Raw genomic sequence first — 11,186 nt, forward strand, 5'->3', positions numbered from 1 at the left:
ATGACAAAACCTTTGTTTACACAGAGTTAAGGTTACTTCGTGGTATGATGCCCCTTTGCAGACAGCCGCATTGAGTAAATCTCAAACTTCTGAGAACAAGGAAATGTACAGTTAAGGTTTCCCAGGCAGCCTTAACTCTGCTCTTTCAGCAATGCCCCAATACACCCCATTAACACACATACTTTTAATCTGCCAACCCCACAGTTGCTGAAATGTACAAGTTCTTCACTTCCTTTTACATCCTATTCACTCACAAGATTCCATCTAAAACTGTTTAAGAACTCCCCCCAAAAAAGTTGCCCATCACCTTCCCTTGTTCCCCTGGACCAGGCAGTAGCCAATGAGAATTATTTGAATATACTACAGTCAGTATGTCAGTGACAGAGGCAGTAGTTGGGCCTGCTTCCAGCACTAACCCCTTGCTGGGAGGGTGGGAGATACAGCCAGCAGCATCCTTAAAGAGGATATCCTATTTCTCATCAGGCTTTGGCACACCTTCTTCACCAAAACAATGAGGAGTCTGGTGACACCTTAAAAACCAACAGATATATTTGAGCATAAGCTTTCGTGGGTAAAAAACCCACTTCTTCAGATTCTTCTTCTTTTACCCCCAAAAGCTTATGCCCAAATAAATCTGTTAGTCTTTAAGGTGCCACCAGACTCCTTGTTGTTTTTGTGGATACAGACTAACAGGGCTACCCCTCTGATACTTCTTCACCAGACAGTCTAAAATAAGATACAAGGGCATGGAAACCCTATTAGATATCAGGTTTCAGAGTAGCAGCCGTGTTAGTCTGTATTCGCAAAAAGAAAAGGAGTACTTGTGGCACCTTAGAGAGTAACAAATTTATTAGAGCATAAGCTTTCGTGAGCTACAGCTCACTTCATCGGATGCATTTGGTGGAAAAAACAGAGGGGAGATTGATATACACACACACAGAGAACATGAAACAATGGGTTTATCATACACACTGTAAGGAGAGTGATCACTTAAGATAAGCCATCACCAGCAGCAGGGGGGGAAAGGAGGAAAACCTTTCATGGTGACAAGCAAGGTAGGTTTCAGAGTAGCAGCCGTGTTAGTCTGTATTCGCAAAAAGAAAAGGAGTACTTGTGGCACCTTAGAGACTAACAAATTTATTAGAGCATAAGCTTTCGTGAGCTACAGCTCACTTCATCGGATGCATGAAGTGAGCTGTAGCTCACGAAAGCTTATGCTCTAATAAATTTGTTAGTCTCTAAGGTGCCACAAGCAAGGTAGGCTAATTCCAGCAGTTAACAAGAATATCAGAGGAACAGTGGGGGGTGGGGTGGGAGGGAGAAATACCATGGGGAAATAGTTTTACTTTGTGTAATGACTCATCCATTCCCAGTCTCTATTCAAGCCTAAATTAATTGTATCCAGTTTGCAAATTAATTCCAATTCAGCAGTCTCTCGTTGGAGTCTGTTTTTGAAGCTTTTTTGTTGAAGTATAGCCACTCTTAGGTCTGTGATCGAGTGACCAGAAAGATTGAAGTGTTCTCCAACTGGTTTTTGAATGTTATAATTCTTGACGTCTGATTTGTGTCCATTCATTCTTTTACGTAGAGACTGTCCAGTTTGGCCAATGTACATGGCAGAGGGGCATTGCTGGCACATGATGGCATATATCACATTGGTAGATGCGCAGGTGAACGAGCCTCTGACAGTGTGGCTGATGTGATTAGGCCCTATGATGGTATCCCCTGAATAGATATGTGGACAGAGTTGGCAACGGGCTTTGTTGCAAGGATAGGTTCCTGGGTTAGTGGTTCTGTTGTGTGGTGTGTGGTTGCTGGTGAGTATTTGCTTCAGATTGGGGGGCTGTCTGTAAGCAAGGACTGGTCTGTCTCCCAAGATCTGTGAGAGTGATGGGTCGTCCTTCAGGATAGGTTGTAGATCCTTGATGATGCGTTGGAGAGGTTTTAGTTGGGGGCTGAAGGTGATGGCTAATGGCGTTCTGTTGTTTGCTTTGTTGGGCCGGTCCTGTAGTAGGTGACTTCTGGGTACTCTTCTGGCTCTGTCAATCTGTTTCTTCACTTCAGCAGGTGGGTATTGTAGTTGTAGGAATGCATGATAGAGATCTTGTAGGTGTTTGTCTCTGTCTGAGGGGTTGGAGCAAATGCGGTTATATCGTAGCGCTTGGCTGTAGACAATGGATCGAGTGGTATGATCTGGATGAAAGCTAGAGGCATGTAGGTAGGAATAGCGGTCAGTAGGTTTCCGATATAGGGTGGTGTTTATGTGACCATCGCTTATTAGCACCGTAGTGTCCAGGAAGTGGATCTCTTGTGTGGACTGGTCCAGGCTGAGGTTGATGGTGGGATGGAAATTGTTGAAATCATGGTGGAATTCCTCAAGAGCTTCTTTTCCATGGGTCCAGATGATGAAGATGTCATCAATGTAGCGCAAGTAGAGTAGGGGCATTAGGGGACGAGAGCTGAGGAAGCGTTGTTCTAAGTCAGCCATAAAAATGTTGGCATACTGTGGGGCCATGCGGGTACCCATCGCAGTGCCGCTGATTTGAAGGTATACATTGTCCCCAATGTGAAATAGTTATGGGTGAGGACAAAGTCACAAAGTTCAGCCACCAGGTTAGCCGTGACATTATCGGGGATACTGTTCCTGACGGCTTGTAGCCCATCTTTGTGTGGAATGTTGGTGTAGAGGGCTTCTACATCCATAGTGGCTAGGATGGTGTTTTTAGGAAGATCACCAATGGACTGTAGTTTCCTCAGGAAGTCAGTGGTGTCTCGAAGATAGCTGGGAGTGCTGGTAACGAAGGGCCTGAGGAGGGAGTCTACATAGCCAGACAATCCTGCTGTCAGGGTGCCAATGCCTGAGATGATGGGGCGTCCAGGATTTCCAGGTTTATGGATCTTGGGTAGCAGATAGAATACCCCAGGTCGGGGCTCCAGGGGTGTGTCTGTGCGGATTTGTTCTTGTGCTTTTTCAGGGAGTTTCTTGAGCAAATGCTGTAGTTTCTTTTGGTAACTCTCAGTGGGATCAGAGGGTAATGGCTTGTAGAAAGTGGTGTTGGAGAGCTGCCTAGTAGCCTCTTGTTCATACTCCGACCTATTCATGATGACGACAGCACCTCCTTTGTCAGCCTTTTTGATTATGATGTCAGAGTTGTTTCTGAGGCTGTGGATGGCACTGTGTTCTGCATGGCTGAGGTTATGGGGTAAGCGATGCTGCTTTTCCACAATTTCAGCTCATGCACGTCGGCGGAAGCACTCTATGTAGAAATCCAGGCTGCTGTTTCGACCTTCAGGAGGAGTCCACCCAGAATCCTTCTTTTTGTAGTGTTGGCAGGAAGGTCTCTGTGGGTTAATATGTTAGCACCCTGACAGCAGGATTGTCTGGCTATGTAGACTCCCTCCTCAGGCCCTTCGTTACCAGCACTCCCAGCTATCTTCGAGATACCACTGACTTCCTGAGGAAACTACAGTCCATTGGTGATCTTCCTAAAAACACCATCCTAGCCACTATGGATGTAGAAGCCCTCTACACCAACATTCCACACAAAAAGAAAAGGAGTACTTGTGGCACCTTAGAGACTAACAAATTTATTAGAGCATAAGCTTTCGTGAGCTACAGCTCACTTCATCGGATGCATTTGGTGGAAAAAACACCACTGTTTTTTCCACCAAATGCATCCGATGAAGTGAGCTGTAGCTCACGAATGTTTATGCTCTAATAAATTTGTTAGTCTCTAAGGTGCCACAAGTACTCCTTTTCTTTTGCGAATACAGACTAACACGGCTGCTACTCTCATTCCACACAAAGATGGGCTACAAGCCGTCAGGAACAGTATCCCCGATAATGTCACGGCTAACCTGGTGGCTGAACTTTGTGACTTTGTCCTCACCCATAACTATTTCACATTTGGGGACAATGTGTACCTTCAAATCAGCGGCACTGCGATGGGTACCCGCATGGCCCCACAGTATGCCAACATTTTTATGGCTGACTTAGAACAACGCTTCCTCAGCTCTCGTCCCCTAATGCCCCTACTCTACTTGCGCTACATTGATGACATCTTCATCATCTGGACCCATGGAAAAGAAGCTCTTGAGGAATTCCACCATGATTTCAACAATTTCCATCCCACCATCAACCTCAGCCTGGATCAGTCCACACAAGAGATCCACTTCCTGGACACTACGGTGCTAATAAGCGATGGTCACATAAACACCACCCTATATCGGAAACCTACTGACCGCTATTCCTACCTACATGCCTCTAGCTTTCATCCAGATCATACCACTCGATCCATTGTCTACAGCCAAGCGCTATGATATAACCGCATTTGCTCCAACCCCTCAGACAGAGACAAACACCTACAAGATCTCTATCATGCATTCCTACAACTACAATACCCACCTGCTGAAGTGAAGAAACAGATTGACAGAGCCAGAAGAGTACCCAGAAGTCACCTACTACAGGACCGGCCCAACAAAGCAAACAACAGAACGCCATTAGCCATCACCTTCAGCCCCCAACTAAAACCTCTCCAACGCATCATCAAGGATCTACAACCTATCCTGAAGGACGACCCATCACTCTCACAGATCTTGGGAGACAGACCAGTCCTTGCTTACAGACAGCCCCCCAATCTGAAGCAAATACTCACCAGCAACCACACACCACACAACAGAACCACTAACCCAGGAACCTATCCTTGCAACAAAGCCCGTTGCCAACTCTGTCCACATATCTATTCAGGGGATACCATCATAGGGCCTAATCACATCAGCCACACTATCAGAGGCTCGTTCACCTGCGCATCTACCAATATGATATATGCCATCATGTGCCAGCAATGCCCCTCTGCCATGTACATTGGCCAAACTGGACAGTCTCTACGTAAAAGAATGAATGGACACAAATCAGACGTCAAGAATTATAACATTCAAAAACCAGTTGGAGAACACTTCAATCTCTCTGGTCACTCGATCACAGACCTAAGAGTGGCTATACTTCAACAAAAAGATTCAAAAACAGACTCCAACGAGAGACTGCTGAATTGGAATTAATTTGCAAACTGGATACAATTAACTTAGGCTTGAATAGAGACTGGGAATGGATGAGTCATTACACAAAGTAAAACTATTTCCCCATGGTATTTCTCCCTCCCACCCCACCCCCCACTGTTCCTCTGATATTCTTGTTAACTGCTGGAATTAGCCTACCTTGCTTGTCACCATAAAAGGTTTTCCTCCTCTCCCCCCCCCCCCCCCCCCGCTGCAGGTGATGGCTTATCTTAAGTGATCACTCTCCTTACAGTGTGTATGATAAACCCATTGTTTCATGTTCTCTGTGTGTGTGTGTATATAAATCTCTCCTCTGTTTTTTCCAGCAAATGCATCCGATGAAGTGAGCTGTAGCTCACGAAAGCTTATGCTCTAATAAATTTGTTAGTCTCTAAGGTGCCACAAGTACTCCTTTTCTTATTAGATATCAGTACACTTGGCCGTCTCAAGTTTAGCTCTTGTAGATTCCTGGCCCCATTTCAACTGAAAGTCTTGGGCAGCTTCTCTAGGACCTAGGCAAAAGTCAGGTGCTCCCCTGAAGAGTCACTGTTTTGTTGCTGTTCGATAGTGGAGGTGTATTGAGCATCAGAGGAGTACTTCAGCTTGTTTACATCTATATAGCGGCCCCTATACAAACTGCAGGACTTTTCTAGGTGATGGAGGGCCTGAGTGTGCTTTGGGAAACACTGATATACCAAAAGATTAACCGTGGGGTGCCTCGAGGTTCCTTAGTGGGTCCTGTGTTGTTCAATATATTTATGAATGTTCTGCAAAGGGTGGGATGAGCAGTAAGGTGGCAAAATGTGCAGATGACACAGAGTTATTTAGATTAGTCATTACCAGAGAAGACTGTGAGGAACTTCAGAGAGACCTAAAAAAGCTAAGTGAATGGGCAGCACAATGGCAAATGAAATTCAACGTCAACAAATACAAATAAATGCACATTAAGGGAAAATGTAAACTACGCGTTTGCCTTACAGGTCTACATTTACTGTATAAGCTCGAGAAATGAACCTTGGCCTCACTGTAGTACCTGTGCAGTCAAAAAAGCTAACAAGATGTTAGGATGCATAAGAGATGAGATGATTAATAATAGGAAGAATATTATAATGACTTTACCTCAATCAATGGGGTGGCCTCATCTGGAATACTGTGTGCAGTATAGGTCACCGATCTGAAAAAGGACATTGCTGAAGTAAAATGGGTATAGAGAACTGAGACAAGAATAATCAAGATCATGGAAAACTTATCAAAAAAATTGGGATTGTTTCCTTTAAAGGGAGATAAATATGAGGGAAAGTGATAAAAGTATATAAAATAATGAATGGTTTAGAGAAGGTAGATTGGGAACATCCAGTGAGGTGAGAAAATTGCTTGATCTAAATACTGCCTAGTGTAATAAGGTCTAAGTTTTAGACTGTGTGCTTATCTTCTATTTTCTTTGGTAACTATTTCTGACCTCTTATGCCTACCATTTATAATCACTTAAAATCTATCTTTCCTGAGTTAATAAATCTATTTTATATTTTATCTAAAACAATATGGTTTGGTTGAAGTGCTTGGGAAATCTCAGCTCAGGTACAAAGGCTGGTTCACATTGAGGAAGGTCTGGATTAGGTAATAAATGTACACTGGTAAGACTTCTGACCAGGGCAGGTCGGTACAGCACTAGGGTGCAAGACTGGGAAGCTGAGGGGGAATTGGCTGGTGCCTTTCTCTGCGTGATTCATGAGTGGCTTTCGGAGCATTCATGCAATCTAGATGGGTGTGGGGCTCCACATGCTGCTGTGCTGAGTGATAGCAGTGCCTGGAGGGTTTGCTGCTTATCACTAGCAAAGGATTGCGAGAGACAGCCAAAGCTGGAGAGTTAAGGGGGCACAAGAGTACCCCAGCTCCAGATAGTACCCCGGGGATTCCACATCTGCACATTATGCCACCTCTGCTTACTGCAGGGTTCTTACAGTTTCCTCTCGAACATCTGGTGTTGTCCACTGTCAGAGATGGGATACTGGATTAGATGGACCATGGGTCTTATCCATTAGGCAGTTCCCATGTTTCTACGTTTGGCAGAAGAGTAGTGTTGTGTGTGTAGAAGCCAGAGCTTCTTGTGCTGAAAGCATTTACTCAAAGGCTGTGGTCACTGGTCTTGGTGAGAATTGTGCTCAAAGTGTGCTAAGAACTCTGACAACAGCTGACACACACTGCTAAAGGAATGTCTCAAAGCCAGTACAGGAAGGCTTTGTGACAGCCTCATAGAGGAAGAATAGTGGCTGGACCAGATCACCAAGCATATACTGATATCTGGAATTATCATCCTTGTATCCACTTCAAACACATGGAAGCTGGAGGGGAAAACCCAGAGGCATGGATACCGAGCTGTCTCAAGTCAGGGACTTCAACAGAATAATTTTGGGGAGCTACTGGCTCCTCTTGGTGTCTCTTTCCCTGGTCTCTCATGTGAAGGCCAGTGCTTAATACCACTATCTTCAAATATTGAGGTTCTAAGTGGAGCCCGTGGATGATGGTAAAGATGCTTCAAGGACGAAGCTGTTCCACTGGGCTAGTTACTAGGGAGTTGGGTTTTTGCCACTGTGGGCAACTCTGACACACAGTCCAGGCATTCATTAGTATTGGCTAACTAAAGCAAAAGCTTCCAGAGTTAACCATTTAAAGTGCTCTGGGCTAGCCTCATGTTGGATGGAGACCCCCTGGGATGACTCAGCACCGATATGCCAAGGAAATGCTGACACTGAACCCCTGACAGGAAAGTATTGTGATAGCACTGGGGAACCAAGAGCAGGGACATCAAGATTCAAAGAAAAGAAGATGCTCTGGGGGAAAAAAAAAAAGATAACTTAGCACCAAAAGAGTATCAAGCACCAAAGCACCAGAAACCAGTGATGGCGCGCTGAGGCAGGCACTGGATTGCTGCAAAAATAAAGCACCACAATTTTATACTGAAGCATTTGAGAAAAAGAGCTCTGAAAGGTAACCCTATCTCCAGCTTGCCTGGAGTCAGGCTTGTGAGCAAGAAAAGGACGCCTGAGAAGGTGTGACTGGGGTCTGGTGAGCAGCTGGAACCCAAAGAGGCATGGTCTCTTGCACAGAGCTTTTTAGCTAACCATAGTCAAGAATATTAACTGGAATATTCATAGGTCAGGTTTTATACTCAGGAAAGGAGTGGCTCATGATGATCGAGGAGGGTGTTCATGTCCCACACATTGCTTCCACTGCCCTCAAAGGTAAAAAGTCCTTAAGAGTCAAGTGCGTTTCAACAGTCTTCTGTTAAGCAGATAAGAACCGGAAATCAAAATCCTGCACAGATGGAATCTTCATAAAAATGGAAGTATCCAGGGCAGTCCAAAAAAGGTAGGAGGATCGTAGCTAACAAGAATGAGACAGGAATGAACCCATAGTGGTTTAGGATTTAGACAATATTGTCTTGTCAATTCACTGGTGAGCCTGAAGAAGTTTCTAGTTAAAACAGCTAGCAAGAAGGCAGGAGTAAAGAACCAGATTGAACCTTTGAGACCTAAGAAGAGATAAAGTACAATATGTGAATGCTATCTAGGCAGCCATAGATACCTTTTAGGCCACTAATGATAAGGTTGTGTTTTGTTTTGCACAAGTGGCAAACAGATCAGCCGGTATTTGCTAGATACAGCCAAACAATTATGCTGATTCCAGATACCCTACCTGATAATTTTCCTCATCTATTCATGACACCACCTCCCTTCCTGTCATCTCTCTCCTAGAAACCTACTTGTTGCATATTGAACTACAAGAAGTGAATTTATCCCCCCAGAAAAGAAAACTAAAAACCAAACAGACTTTTATGGAATAATCATGATATCCATAAATGAATAACCTTGCTGCTCTTATTATTGTGACCCATGTCCTCCGAGTCCCCTCCACCTGCTGATTACTACCTCTCGTTGTGTCATGCGTAAATGAGACTGTAAATTGTACAAGGCAAAGACAATGTTCTTTGTTTTGTAAAGAGCCTAGCAAATTTTTGGCACTGTGCAAATAATAATTTCAAACTGTTTCTAATCAGATAGGTCCAGCAGTTAATTTTGAGTAAAATGAGCATATCAACTTTTTTAAAAAAAAACCAAACAAATGTAATATAAAGTTGTCTTTTTTGTTCTGCCCATCTCAAGAGACTTGTTAAAGCAAATGAGACACGCACAGCTAGCAAATTAATAAAAAAAAAAAAAAGGCAAAAAGCGGTAAAGTAACAAACATAAGTGAAAATGTAAACAAAGTGCTACTGCTAGCTATGGAAAATAAGCCTAAAGAAACAGTAGCATGTAGATCAGGGGAAGGCAACCTATGGCACGTGTGCCAAAGGCAGCATGCAAGCTGATTTTCAGTGGCACTCACACTGCCCGGATTCTGGCCACCAGTCTGGGGGGCTCTGCATTTTAATTTAATTTTAAATGAAGCTTCTTAAACATTTTAAAAACTTTATTTACTTTACATATCACAATAGTTTAGTTATATATTATAGACTTATAGAAAGAGACCTTCTAAAATCGCTAAAATGTATTACTGGCATGCAAAACCTTAAATTGGAGTGAATAAATGAAGACTCGGCACACCACTTCTGAAAGGTTGCAACCCCTGATGTATATGCATGTGAAGAACTACTAGCAACAATTGGATACAATTAGAGTGGCTGAATTTTTAAACATTTCAGAACGTAAAAATGATGTAAAATATTCAAACTACTGCAACTCTGTTTTACAATAATGAGATGTTACAAAAAAGTTATAACTGTATCCTAACTTCATTTATCATTTTAAAACAATTTTACTGAAGTTCTGTTCATTCAATTTACTCTGACGAGAAAAGGAAATACTGGCCAAAGTCAGAAAAGGCTCTTTTTACACAAAGATGATCAGGAGGATTCATTAGAAAGAGTTATAAAAGAGACACCGTCTAGGTAGAAATCACATTTTTAAGAATCTTGTTTACCTTTATTTATAACACCCTAGATTGTTACAACTGGAAGAATTTAAAAAATATAAAATAACTGTTCAGCCATTTATGCTGGTTGTGTGTTTTCAGTGATTCACTCAACATAAAATTAAAACTAGAGCCAGCAGTTTAACTTCTCTTTCTCATGCCCTAATGCCCTGCTCCTGGGATGAGCTGTGAGCTGGTGGACCCCTGAGTTCAGCAGACTCTGACTGAAGGCCCAAATTGTTTGTGACTTGATTTTCTGAAAGATTGTCTCTCTCTCCACAAGACACAGTGGGAGAGTTGAAATCAGCAGACCGGCTCCAGCTAAAACCTCATTGAAATGCGTTATTTTCTCATTGGGCCCACCAGAGCCTGGATTTGTTAATCTTCCAGATATGCTGCAGACCAAATCCTTTCTTCTTTCTTTTTGCAAGCTAGTACGGAGGGAGGAGGCTAAAGATTAGGTTGGTTGCAAGGACAACAGAATCTTGATTTTTTTTATGATCGCATAAACCATTTTTCCCCCATGAACGAAAAATAACATACGGTGATGTCAATGAAGAACAACTAGACATCCCTTCACATTCTGATGCATTGAAAGTCCCATTGCATCACTTTGAAAGACAAGACAGCAATGAAGTGCACCCTATGGCAATACCTGCCCCATATCGACAGTAATTTTGAGATGGTCAGTTTCACGAACTTGTTGTTTTTAGGGACTCCTCAATCCTGCATTACTTGTTCATAAAATAGGGGTTCCACGGGCAGCAGGCGGTGGCTGTGGTATTACATACGTTTGGGGAGGGCAGCTGAAGAAAGAGAGGCCCGGCGTGTAGGACGTGAGCTGTATTTTTGTCATTTCGTATATTGACCAAACAAAGGAGTCAATAGACAAACGCAGGCGCCGCAGGCCTGTCAGACCCGAACGCTTGTCCCGCTGTCAATGGCTGGGAATGCCCGTGTCGCTTCCCGGTTTGGCGAGCCGGGGCTGCCCCGGCATCCCGCCCCACCCTAGCGCCGAGGACGCCCGTCCCCCTCCGCCCGGCCGGACACCAGGGGGCAGGCGGCGAAGGGAAGCGGCCCATCGATGGGGGCGGCCGCTCTGCGTTCGGCTCCTCGGCCCTGCCTCTCGGCTCTGGATTAGCCGGCGAAACTGGTTACGT

The sequence above is a fragment of the Dermochelys coriacea genome, chromosome 5, assembly GCF_009764565.3.
Source record: "Dermochelys coriacea isolate rDerCor1 chromosome 5, rDerCor1.pri.v4, whole genome shotgun sequence".
NCBI classification, from domain to species: Eukaryota; Metazoa; Chordata; order Testudines; family Dermochelyidae; genus Dermochelys; species Dermochelys coriacea.